This window comes from Calidris pugnax, unplaced genomic scaffold (genome assembly GCF_001431845.1).
Source record: "Calidris pugnax isolate Ruff unplaced genomic scaffold, ASM143184v1 scaffold19, whole genome shotgun sequence".
Lineage (NCBI taxonomy): Eukaryota > Metazoa > Chordata > Aves > Charadriiformes > Scolopacidae > Calidris > Calidris pugnax.
This window is the reverse complement of record NW_015090775.1, coordinates 4,483,780-4,495,276: the sequence shown is the minus strand read 5'-3', so window position 1 is coordinate 4,495,276 and position 11,497 is coordinate 4,483,780. Positions and strand designations below refer to the sequence as shown.

Here is an 11,497-nt window from a genome sequence, read left to right as displayed (position 1 = left end):
GCCCTCAGGCGGGATCCCCGGCGGGGTGGCGGTGTCCCCGCCCGCGGCGGGAGGACCCCCCTGGGGGTCGGTACCGCGTCTCCAGCTTTTGGTGGTGGCCACCAGGCAAGAGCGAGGGACACAGCAGCGTCTCAACAAAAGTGACAGAAAACATCACAGTTCTTGAAAAAACGCAGAAACGTTTTACCCCGGGGGGCAGCCAGCCCCGAGCCTCCAACCGCCGCCCCGACACCCCCGGCGGCACCGGGGGCCGCCTTCGCCTCCCCCTTCCCCCGGCCAGGCGTGAGGGGCGGCGGCTTTGAGATCATCAAGTCCAACCACTAAAAATAAAAACCAAAAAAGACCCCTACAAACAGACACAACCCAACAATCCCGGGCACTAGAGCATGCCCTGAAGTGCCACGTCTACACCCTTCTTAAATCCCTCCAGGGATGGTGACTCCACCACCTCCCTGGGCAGACCCTTCCAGGGCCTGACCACCCTCTCAGGAAAGTCATTCTTCCCCAGATCTCATCTAAACCTCCCCTGCCCCAACTTCAGACCATTTCCTTTGCTCCTGTCGTTATTCCCTTGGGAGAAGAGGCCAACCCCCACCTCTCTACACCCTCCTTTCAGGGAGTTGTAGAGGGCAAGGAGGTCTCCCCTCAGCCTCCTCTTCTCCAAACTCAACATGCCCAGTTCCCTCAGCCTCTCCTCGTAGGACTTGTTCTCCAGACCCCTCCCCAGCTTGGTGGCTCTCCTCTGGACACGCTCCAGCCCCTCAATGTCCTTCCTGTAGTGAGGGGCCCAGAACTGAACCCAGCCCTGGAGGTGAGGCCTCACCAGTGCCTGGTCCAGAGGCACCATCACTGCCCTGCTCCTGCTGGCTACGCTGCTCCTGAATGTCTGTCTGAGGATGAACATGTGGGAGTCCAGTTGGAGACTGGTGGGAACATGCCCAGAGGAGTCCCACCTCAGGTGCCCAACAGCCACCTCCTTGGGGAGAAGACACCTCCCAGCCTGGTAGGACCCAATAAATACCCCTCCTTGATCCACAAGGCAGACATAAGCCCCACACCTGAGGTGTACAGGTGTACATATTCAATGTAATTCCAAGAAAACACTAGCATATTCATTATATTTCTGAGAATTCATTTACATATTATAATAAGCTTTTGGGCATGCGTAGTTGTGCCTTCTGGTGGTCCTTATTTTGAGCGTTTCTTCCTCAATCTTCTTCACCTGTCCTTTGGCTCACTTTTCATGTTGGCAAAACATACTAACTGCTTAATTGCTCATTAAAACTAATGATCTCTCTGCTACCACCTGTTTGTCAGACAATGTCCACATTTATTGCATCCCTGTCTTAGGTCACCATGTCCTCAGGGCCACAGACATCCTTTCTTATCTTACTAAGTCCTTGAAACCATTTGGGATGGTTACTAAGATAGCTGTATTTCTTCTCTAAAAGAAGATCCTCTACAGTTTAGCCATTTATAAACTACATAAGATCTGCCTTAGGTATCACTATGGAGGTGGGCCAGGATATATCTTTGAGATGCTACTTTTTCAGTCCTAAAAGACTTCCAGCATCCAAGTCTACCTCCTTTAGGATGGGATAGGTCATCTAAATGTTTAAAACAAGTAGATGGTCTCAGTTCGCGGGCCTTCAGGTGAAAGATGTGCTATAGGAGAACTCAGTCTCTCCTTCTCCTCACCAAAGCACGCAAGCAGATGTTCAGCTTCCAGCCCCAAAACACTCACCCACTGGCAACAGCAAATGTGTGATGTGTGTGTGCAAAATGAGTAGTTGCGAAAAGGCCCCATGTACATGCTAGTAAGATTATAGTAAGCACCAATAATAAACTACATAAGATCTGCCTTAGGTATCACTATGGAGGTGGGCCAGGATATATCTTTGAGATGCTACTTTTTCAGTCCTAAAAGACTTCCAGCATCCAAGTCTACCTCCTTTAGGATGGGATAGGTCATCTAAATGTTTAAAACAAGTAGATGGTCTCAGTTCGCGGGCCTTCAGGTGAAAGATGTGCTATAGGAGAACTCAGTCTCTCCTTCTCCTCACCAAAGCACGCAAGCAGATGTTCAGCTTCCAGCCCCAAAACACTCACCCACTGGCAACAGCAAATGTGTGATGTGTGTGTGCAAAATGAGTAGTTGCGAAAAGGCCCCATGTACATGCTAGTAAGATTATAGTAAGCACCAATATTGGTCTCTTCTCACAGGTAATTAACAATAGAACGAGAGGGAACGGCTTCAAGCTCCAACAGGGGAGGTTTAGACTGAACATTAGGAAGGAATTTTTCACTGAAAGAGTGGTCGGGCATTGGAACAGGCTGCCCAGGGAGGGGGTGGAGTCACCGTCCCTGGATGTGTTTAAGGGCCGTTTAGATGCAGTGCTGAGGGACATGGTGTAGGGGAGGACTTTGTAGAGTAGGGGAGATGGTTGGACTCGATGATCCCAAGGGTCTCTTCCAACCTCAATGATTCTATGATTCTATGATTCTATATATATACACAGAGACTTTTCGTGTTCAAGTAGGCATAAACATAAACCAATTTGGGAATCCTATAGTTAGAAAATCTAGATAAAAATCTAGACAAAAAACTAGAATTTATGCACAGAATTGAATAACCTAATTCAGAAGCTTTTTGCCAACCTTAGGCTTCAGGGGAAAGTGCGAGAAACTATATAGTAGGCAAATATGGGATAATCTGAGCCTAAATTTCTTCTCAATGTAACAGTTACAAGTTGATTTAAACTCTGTAGCTTTCCAAAATATTTTCTATGATTACTATTTGAATTCTGGATATCCCCACTACCTATCTTACACCTTTTTCCCACTCAAATCTCTCTTCAGACCTTTCCAGCTCTTGGCTTTGTTGATGCAGTGTTGAAATGGGTATCACAAATTAACCACATACTACAGTGTCTCATTTGAATTTGTCAACCTTTGACTTCATTAAATGAGGAAGACTTTCTAATTTTAAACGATGATGCGTGGAGGGCGTGTCGCGGGTGGGGTGATTTTGACTAACTTCACTCATAAGAGAGAAGTAGTGAAATATTTATTAATATAAAATGGGGATTTAACAAAGTTGGTAGGGAATGTGACAGTGTTTTATGAGCTGTACAGCCAGGTAAACTTGGTTATTTACTGCAGCGAGGCCAGGGTGAGAGAAGCTGTCAGGGAGACCCTCCCGTTGAGGCAGGAGGTTCAGAAAGGACCCCCCGGCTTCCTAAACCCCTTCTCAGAGCGGAGTCTGGGTGCGGCTGGATCCAGTCCTCGTCCCAGGCTTGGCCAGTGGTTTATGTCTGAAGGATTATATATGCACAATCCATCCTTTATGTCAAAGTTTAGCATGCCATTAACCACTCACCAAGAATCTGTTGCAGCAAGGAATCTTTCAACCTCGAGGAGCAACCTTAAGTGGGCATCCCCACTCAAGGGTCGGTCCCGGCGTGCAGCCGCTGCCATGTGGGAGAGCTCAAAGGGCTCTGTCCACTATTTATAGAGTAAGATAATTGACCTATAGTGATATTTGCATAGGAACAAAACGCCTAGGTCCCCACTCCAGACGGCGTTTGGCTGCGTTGCCCAAAGTCCAGGTGCAACCCACTGATGGTTATGGCTTGAGCAGGAGCTGGGGGGGGTGAGGGGGAGAGCACACCGCCACAGGGAGGAAAACCTGATCCCAATTCTGAATATTAGTTGTGATTTTTTTTAATACTTTTAGCTATCCTTTGCCAGTTCTCTCTTGGGACTTCTCCACAGAAGCTTTGAGGGAACAAAATCCTCTTTGATTTTGAAGTAAATATTTTCCATTTTTAAATCCCTCCTTGGATGTTCTCCATGCTTTTGTGCAGATTCTTTTGAAATTTGATAAACAATGTTTGTTGGATTGTCATTAGAGTTCTGTATTATTTTACTTCTCACTATTTATTTGCTCAGACTTACCGATTTTGGATGGACAAATGCTGTGTAATGATGACCAGGTTTGTCTTCACTTGATTTAGCCAATTAAGAACTTATTAGCAAGGATTAGTAGCTCAACATTTTTGCTCTAATATTGTGGATTTTATTTATGAGCATCCAATTTCTCTTGCTGTCACACTGCCCGTTCACCCAACTCATGAGAAATTTCTGAATATCCTCATAATCCTTTTTGGATTTGAAGAAACTAAACATTTTGTGTCATTTGCAAGTTTTGCCATCTCACACTTGGCTGTGTTTCCTCATCATTTATGAAAGTATTAAGCAGAAAACTTTCATAAACAGCACACTGATTCCTTTTTGCCGTAATAAAGAAAACTTGGCTCTTTGTTTCCGTTTCCCATGTTTTGATCCATGAAGGTATTTTTTGTTCCTTAATCTATAACTATTTCATATCCTTGGTAGTTCCTGCGGGACAATTTTTCAGCAGTGTTTTCAAATATGTTTGTTGTGTTAATGATCAATTTTTTAATCTATTTTTGTAATTACATGTTCCAGGAATTGCAATAAATTAGTTGAAACGCAATTTCCTTTTCATAAGTTTTCTACTGTTATTCTTTTAATCATGATTTCTGTCAATTTACCTTATATATATTTGTGATTTACTAGTCTTCATTTTCTGGATACTATAGGAGTTTTTATTTAAATTTGATAAAATGTCAGCTATTTTCAAAGCATTAAGCACCGAATATGTGCTTAATTAGAAATAGTGTACTTTTATTGTGGCAAAATTATTTTGCCTAATATTTTAACTTTGGCTAGCACCTTTTGGCCCAAAAATTCTCAAAATGCTTTGTAAAACAGATTTTGCCTACGTACAGAAATGTGATCAATGGAACTGAATAGGCTGATACATTAATTGCGTTATCTAAATCAGCTTTTTAAAACAATTATGACTGACTAACCAATTTAGCTCAGCTTTGCTGTTATTCAAGTACAGTCTGAAATTAGACTTCCTAGTAAATTGTGAGAGTCAGGTCAAGGTCTTTTGTGTTGTAGCTGAGCACTTCATACTGTTTCACACTTGTTCTCAGCCTTCAGTGGTGGTTCTCTGTTACTCACTCTAGTTCCAAACCATCAACTTTGCTATATTCGTACTACAAAAGTGAACGGTTTTCCTGGGTTTCTTTGTGATTGATGTTATCAATGTATATTTATCTTCTAGGTTCCTATTGCACAAGTAGATAGTCGATGCCTTATAAAGCTATGAATGGGTTTTATTTCCATTCTGTTTCCAGAAATACAAGGTGAAGCTTTTAGAGGAGAATTCTTTTCTCATGCAGTGTTCTATAATGGTTTGGGGTTTTTGTTGCAAAATTTACTTATCCAATATGGGAACATTTCGAGGAAATGAAAAGTTGTAGAGCTCTGAAAATAATATAATGACTTATCAGCTCCTCTACCACAGGGGAAGGTACTATGAAATGCTGCAATAGTTACTTCAGATTAGCCCTGCAGAATCATGAGATTACCTTTATACTTCAGAACAGTTACATGCCAGATGATAACTTCAAATCTCGAGGAAGGAGAATTCGTCAAAAAAAAATAACAACTGAAATTCTGCTTGTCCTTCTGCCCTGTCTTCGCTTCATGTTCCCAACTCATTTTGCAAGAGCAAAGTGTTTCGACAACAGACTTATATATAGTAATTGGACACTATTTTAGGTTTATGGAATGTAGTAATCAGTGAGGTATTCAAGGATAAATACAAGTAAACAGAATTTAGCTATGTCTCAATTGAACAACACAGTGTTTGTGCACTTTCTGTGTATTCATCCGGGTGTGCATGTCTATTATTTTATTTACTACTCTAGAAATAGGACAGAAGATGCTTTCAAAAGGTGTGGTGTAGAATGGATTGCGTCAATCTTGTGGGAAGGACCAGAAGATGTCTTTGGATTTGGCACATCTGAAGCAGCTGGAGTTTTGGACAGCCACTGAAGATAAATGACTCATATTATACCTTTGACTGTAGAGTTCAGTAGTCAGCAAAAGAAAACAGGTGCCATGAACCCAGGCTGAAGTGGAAATTTATTTTTCTTTTATAAAGATACAAAATTCTGGTGTGAAAATTTAGAAGTCTGTATGAAAACTATTGATTCTGAAAAGCACTGGTGTATTTATTTCATGTTCTGAAAGGCACCGGTTTGAGACGCGTTGTGTATTGGTTCTATTTAATCCTCTTCAGAAGCAAAACTGTAACCCAAACTGCAACGTCAGAGCACACACACACATGAAAGGGAGACGACTACCCTGCTCATCTGAGTTTGGTTTATCCAGGCTGTGATCTGTGCTGGCGGCACTTTTGCACGCTCAGCAGACTGGCTGTATCGCAGAGCTATCTCCACTCTACTGTTCTAATTATACAGATAGACATATGAAATACTCAAAACTTAAAACTACTACCATTGCCTCCAATGGTACTGTTCACGTCAGTAAAATAAAGTACATGCTGAAAATTTACTGCTAGCATAACATATTTTTAAATTCCCTTCCGGATATTATGCAATAAATGTAATATTTTTCTTAAATAAAGAAGCTTTGCTACCTTGCCAACAGATATTGGGCAGATTTTTCAGTTTCACAAAACACACTTCAATAATATTAAAAATACCTTCTGATTTTCTCTGTATTTCAGTTGTAGCTTGGTTGTGCCAGCACTACAATCTCTACAGAGGAGGCTGCTTCCATTATTAGTTTTAGAGGGCACACAATCTTTGCTTGTTATTTAGTTTTATTTCAAGGACTTGAGTTAAAAAGGGCTCTTTATCAAAGACAGTAACGTGCCAATCCAACTCCCATTATGGTCAGTGGGGGTATTTCTATTTTCCTTATTAGAAGAGTGGGGGAGAACGAAAAGATTAATTTTAACCTCATGATTGGTTGAAAACTGTTTCTGAGTTACCAGCAAGGAAAAGTGACCATATTGGGTGTAGTTGGTCTGGCCACACGGAGAGCAGGTGGTTGTGCCAAAAAAAGCACTGGGACAAGTGGTTCCCCATGGCAGTGTCCAGAAGCTGGCACAGAGTGATGCTGCCACCAGCATCCCAAGGGAAGCTCAGGCACCCAGAGGTCCCAGCAGCTCCCAGACTATCTTCTTTCACAGGTATATCATGATACATCACTATAAGCTTACTAAAGCAAATAGTATAAAAGCATTTTTATGCAATTGACTTCGGTGAACTTGTTATCCCAAATCATTTAACAAAACTGCAGTGTAAATATAGGAAATACTACTTCACATGAGCTGTTTTGCAAGTAGTGCTTTGAATACAGAAGACTGAAGAAGATATAAATCCTTGTTTCTGGTATCTATATATGCAAATAATAACTAGAAAGTGACATGTTATAATTTTTAGTGTGGGCAGAACAAACTGAATTGGTTTATAAAGTTTATTATTTGAATACTTGCCTAGTTCTAAAGTTACATGGATTTGAGGGAACTCCAGCTACATGCTTCATATAATCCTACTTCCATACTTCATAAATATTAAGGCCAAAAAAGACAATTAAATAATTTTAGCCCGCCTTCTTGTATAACAGAGGACACCAGACTCACTGAATTGATATGTTTCATATATTCTCTTTATATAAAGAAATAGAGGAGAGTGCTGTAAGCAAGCCATACAATTTGGACACTTGCAAAATATTAGGACGTGTACGATAAAATTATAGAGAGGGAGTAAATCACTGAAGTCCAGTTGTTAGAACATTTACATGTGGCCTGTGACTAGGACAAATTTCGTCTTAGTCATATCACTCTATTGTTATACATGACAGCATCTTGTGTGCCATCCAAAACATCTTGTACTTGCCCTGTCAAAGGCAAAAGCTGTGATTAAATGGACTGCTGGCACTTTCTCTGTTCTGAACCTTCCTCTTTTCCTTTGATTTTACGTTCTGCCCAACTTCCAGTTTTGAAAGCAATGTACACCATGGACTATAATGAAAACGCAGTTAAAATAGAGGTCAGGGTGACTGGTCCCTGAGACAACCGTTGGTCTTCATATATGTCCTAAAAGTGTACTGGCCTGGCTTCTTCCCAGAGTTACACACCTTATCTCCACAGTGCAGCAGCCAGCAAACTAATATGTGCTCAAATAAACGGGGGTGCCAACTATAATACTCCTCCAGTAAACTGGAACTGCAGTGGACTTCCCCTCCATGGCCACAATCGTTTTGTCTTTCTCTAACGCAGATGTGTGTCAGTTGAGTGATTGTAAAAAACATCAGACCTTCTCTAGCAGATTGTCATTTATAAATTGCTGTACCCGAGTTCCTTTCCTACAGGAAGACTATAAGGAAATGATTTATTTTATGTCATCAGAATCTGGAACTAGCCTTCGTATGGATAAACACTTGTCATAATGTAAAAAATAAGTAACAAATTATATAATCATACAACAAAAATAAACCAGTTACTTAAGCAAATTGTCACATCTTTAAAACCCAGGAAGTGAGTTGCCCTGGCAATTAACTGAATATGTGTCTTTATCATTTAGCAGGATCTGAACAACAGTACTGTATAAAAAGTGAAGCGTGCAAAGAAAGAAGTGCCCGTACCAATCATCTGAGGCTGTTCACTTTGGACAAAAGTAGCACATATTTTTGAAAAACACCCTACCTAAAACTTGCTGTAAGGCTGGCTGGAGACAAGTCCCTAGTCAGAGAACTGTTGGGCAGACGAGCTCCTCTGTGAAATCCAATAGAGTCAGGCTCTTACGACGGCCATCTTTGGAAGGGAGTCTGAAATAGAGCAGATGAATAATCCCCTGGACGTGCCTGTTTTTCTTGACCCAGTCTGGTGAAGCAGAGTCCCCAGCCCTGCCGTCCCACCTCTTCCCTTGCCTGGGATGTAATTGCAAGGTGAGTCAGTCAGAGGAGCGACATCATCCAGCAGGGAACTCGCCGCTCTGAGGTAGTTTTCAGCTGGATCAGCTGATTGTGCAGCCACAAATGAATTGGATCAAATTCCAAACCTAATAGGAGAAATGTGGTGGCAGCACATAGCTGTGGGAGCAGGGAGTGCAGTGTTGCTACATTATCAGCTGTAGTTACCCTGAAATTAGATGCAACTTGAGACTGTACCTTTGAACTATATTGCTTACTTTTAGATAGCTAGCTTAGGCAGCACGAGTCCCATTTCAAAGACAGCAGGAAATAATACAAACATTTTGTATTATTTCAATATTACAAAACAAAGGAAGTTTAATACACCTCTATTTAATAGCATACACATTATACTACTCACACATAAGGTAGAAAAGCTGGTTTCCATAGCCATCTGTGCCCAAAAGGGTAAACCCCACGCTTTGTGGAAGAGTGGTCTAACCAGCACCCACTGCTGTGCCATGGAAGAACGCTAGCACCACGGGACAGGGAAAAGAGGGAGATACAATATAATACAGGGTATTCAAAGGACTCTTGTACTTCACAATGTTCAAGAGAAAAAAATTGTTACAGAAACAAAACATGAGCCACGACAACAGATCCTTAAGGTGCTCCCTGAGTATAGATTACCTTTTTCAAAATGGGGTTGTAATCCTTTCAGGCTGAAGACAGTCGAAAACCCCAGTTCCCCACATCTATCCCTTGTGTCTGCTCTTACTTCAGGACTACTGCATAAAAGCTCTGCCTGTTTTGAAAGGATCCTTACAATTCATTTTGAAACCCATCAGAGGGAAGGGATGAAAAAGGGGGGATAAAACAGGCTCTGAGAACACCTACCAGCTGTCTTTTGTGAAGATAACGGGGGATGATGAATGGTGAGGAGGTAACGCATCCTTTGAGAATATCTAGCAGATGTCGTTGAACTGAGGCTGAACCCAAAGAAAACATGCAATTCCTTAAAAATAGTCAGTCCTAAGCAGCAGATCAATACTGCCCTACATCAGCTGCTGAAAACAGTTGCCGTGAGTAGGGAAAAAAGCAGAACTTGACAATCTGGGAAAAAAATTCAGTAAAATAAGGAAGTTCCTAATTACTGTAAATCCCTGTGGGAAAAGGCTTGGGATGGCGTTTTCATTTGATGTGTCAGGAGTCTGTCTAACGCACACAATCACATTCATTATTGAGCATGGTTAGTGCTATTGATTGCATCTAGCGTTTCTGCGCTGCGAGCAGTAACAGTATCTTTTTCATTTCTTGTTTGCACTTGTGTTGTTTTAGATGTTTATGACCCTTCTCTCACGTGTGCGCGTGTGCCCTTTTTTGCTTAATTTGTGACCCAACTAGTTCAGAGTAATTAAACAGTACTAAAAGTCCTTAAGGTTAATGACTTGAGTTTTATGTGGCAGCAGGAATAGACAGAACGTGTCATACGCAGAGTTAAACTCTTCTCATGGGATACATCCCATCAAAGCCAACAAGACACTTGGAATCACAGAACTGTTGGAGTTGGAAGGGACCTCTAGAGCCCATCCAGCCCAACTCCCCTGCCAAAGCAGGGCTGCCCAGAGCACATCACTCAGGAGCATCCAGGCGGGGCTTGAAGATCTCCAGAGAAGGGGACTCCACAGCCTCCCTGGGCAGCCTGTCCCAGGGCTCTGCCACCCTCACCCCAAAGAAGTTCTTCCTCACATTGGAGTGGAACTTCCCATGGTCCAGCTTGTGCCCGTTGCCCCTCGTCCTGTCCCTGGGAACCACTGAAAAGAGTCCGGCTCCATCCTCCTCCAACCCACACTTTAGATCCTTGTCAGCATGAATAAGGTCTCCCCTCAGCCTTCTCCAGGCTAAAGAGCCCCAGCTCTCTCAGCCTTTCCTCATCAGGGAGATGCTCCAATCCCTCCATCATCTTTGTTGCCCTATGCTGGACTCTCTCCAGCAGTTCCCTGTCTCCCTTGAACTGGGGAGCCCAGAATTGGACACAGGATTCCAGTTGTGGCCTCCCCAGTACAAAGTGAAGCAGCAAGACATGACTGCGCAGCCAAAGGCCACGAGGTATTCCTGGCCCTGTGAAGAGCAGGCAGCTACTGGTCTCAACAGGCTCTAACCCTGGAGAAGTGGCGAGGCTCCCATGCCATGCTGTGCAAGGCGCTGCCATCACTGCCATCGTGCACCTTCGCTGCCAGGCCACCTCCTTCAGAAGCACCGACGCATTAACAATGAAAAGACTCGGTCAGCCCCATCTACAGGGAAGCCCTGAAAGTCTCCTGTAGGGAGGGAATGTGTCTCGGCACGGAACCAACTCACCTCCTAACTGGGGAGGCACGAAAAAGCTCAGCAGAACTGAGTCAAATAAACCCCCGCCTCCAGCCGCCCTGCCGGCCCTTAGCTGCAGGGCCTGGGGCGGCGGGGCCGGCCCCGGGGGCCGCAGGGAACGGTGCCGGTGCCTCAGGGCCCCAGGCAGTTGCCCAGGCCAGGCCAGGCCAGGCCAGGCCGTGCGGGCCGCCCGCCCAACCCCTTGCTGGGCCCGGCTCGGGTGTTGGTGGAAAGGGCCCGAGGGGCCGTCCTGTCCGCCGTGCCCCGCTCCCCGGGCGCTGCTCTGCTGCTGCTGCTGCCGCCG

The 11,497-nt window shown here is 43.7% G+C and overlaps 1 protein-coding gene across 1 annotated transcript in view; it reads left to right on the top strand.

Moving 5' to 3' along the window:
• Nucleotides 1-11,497, top strand: part of STAM (signal transducing adaptor molecule) — a 49,587-nt gene that overhangs the window by 1,345 nt on the left and 36,745 nt on the right. The window lies entirely within an intron of this gene.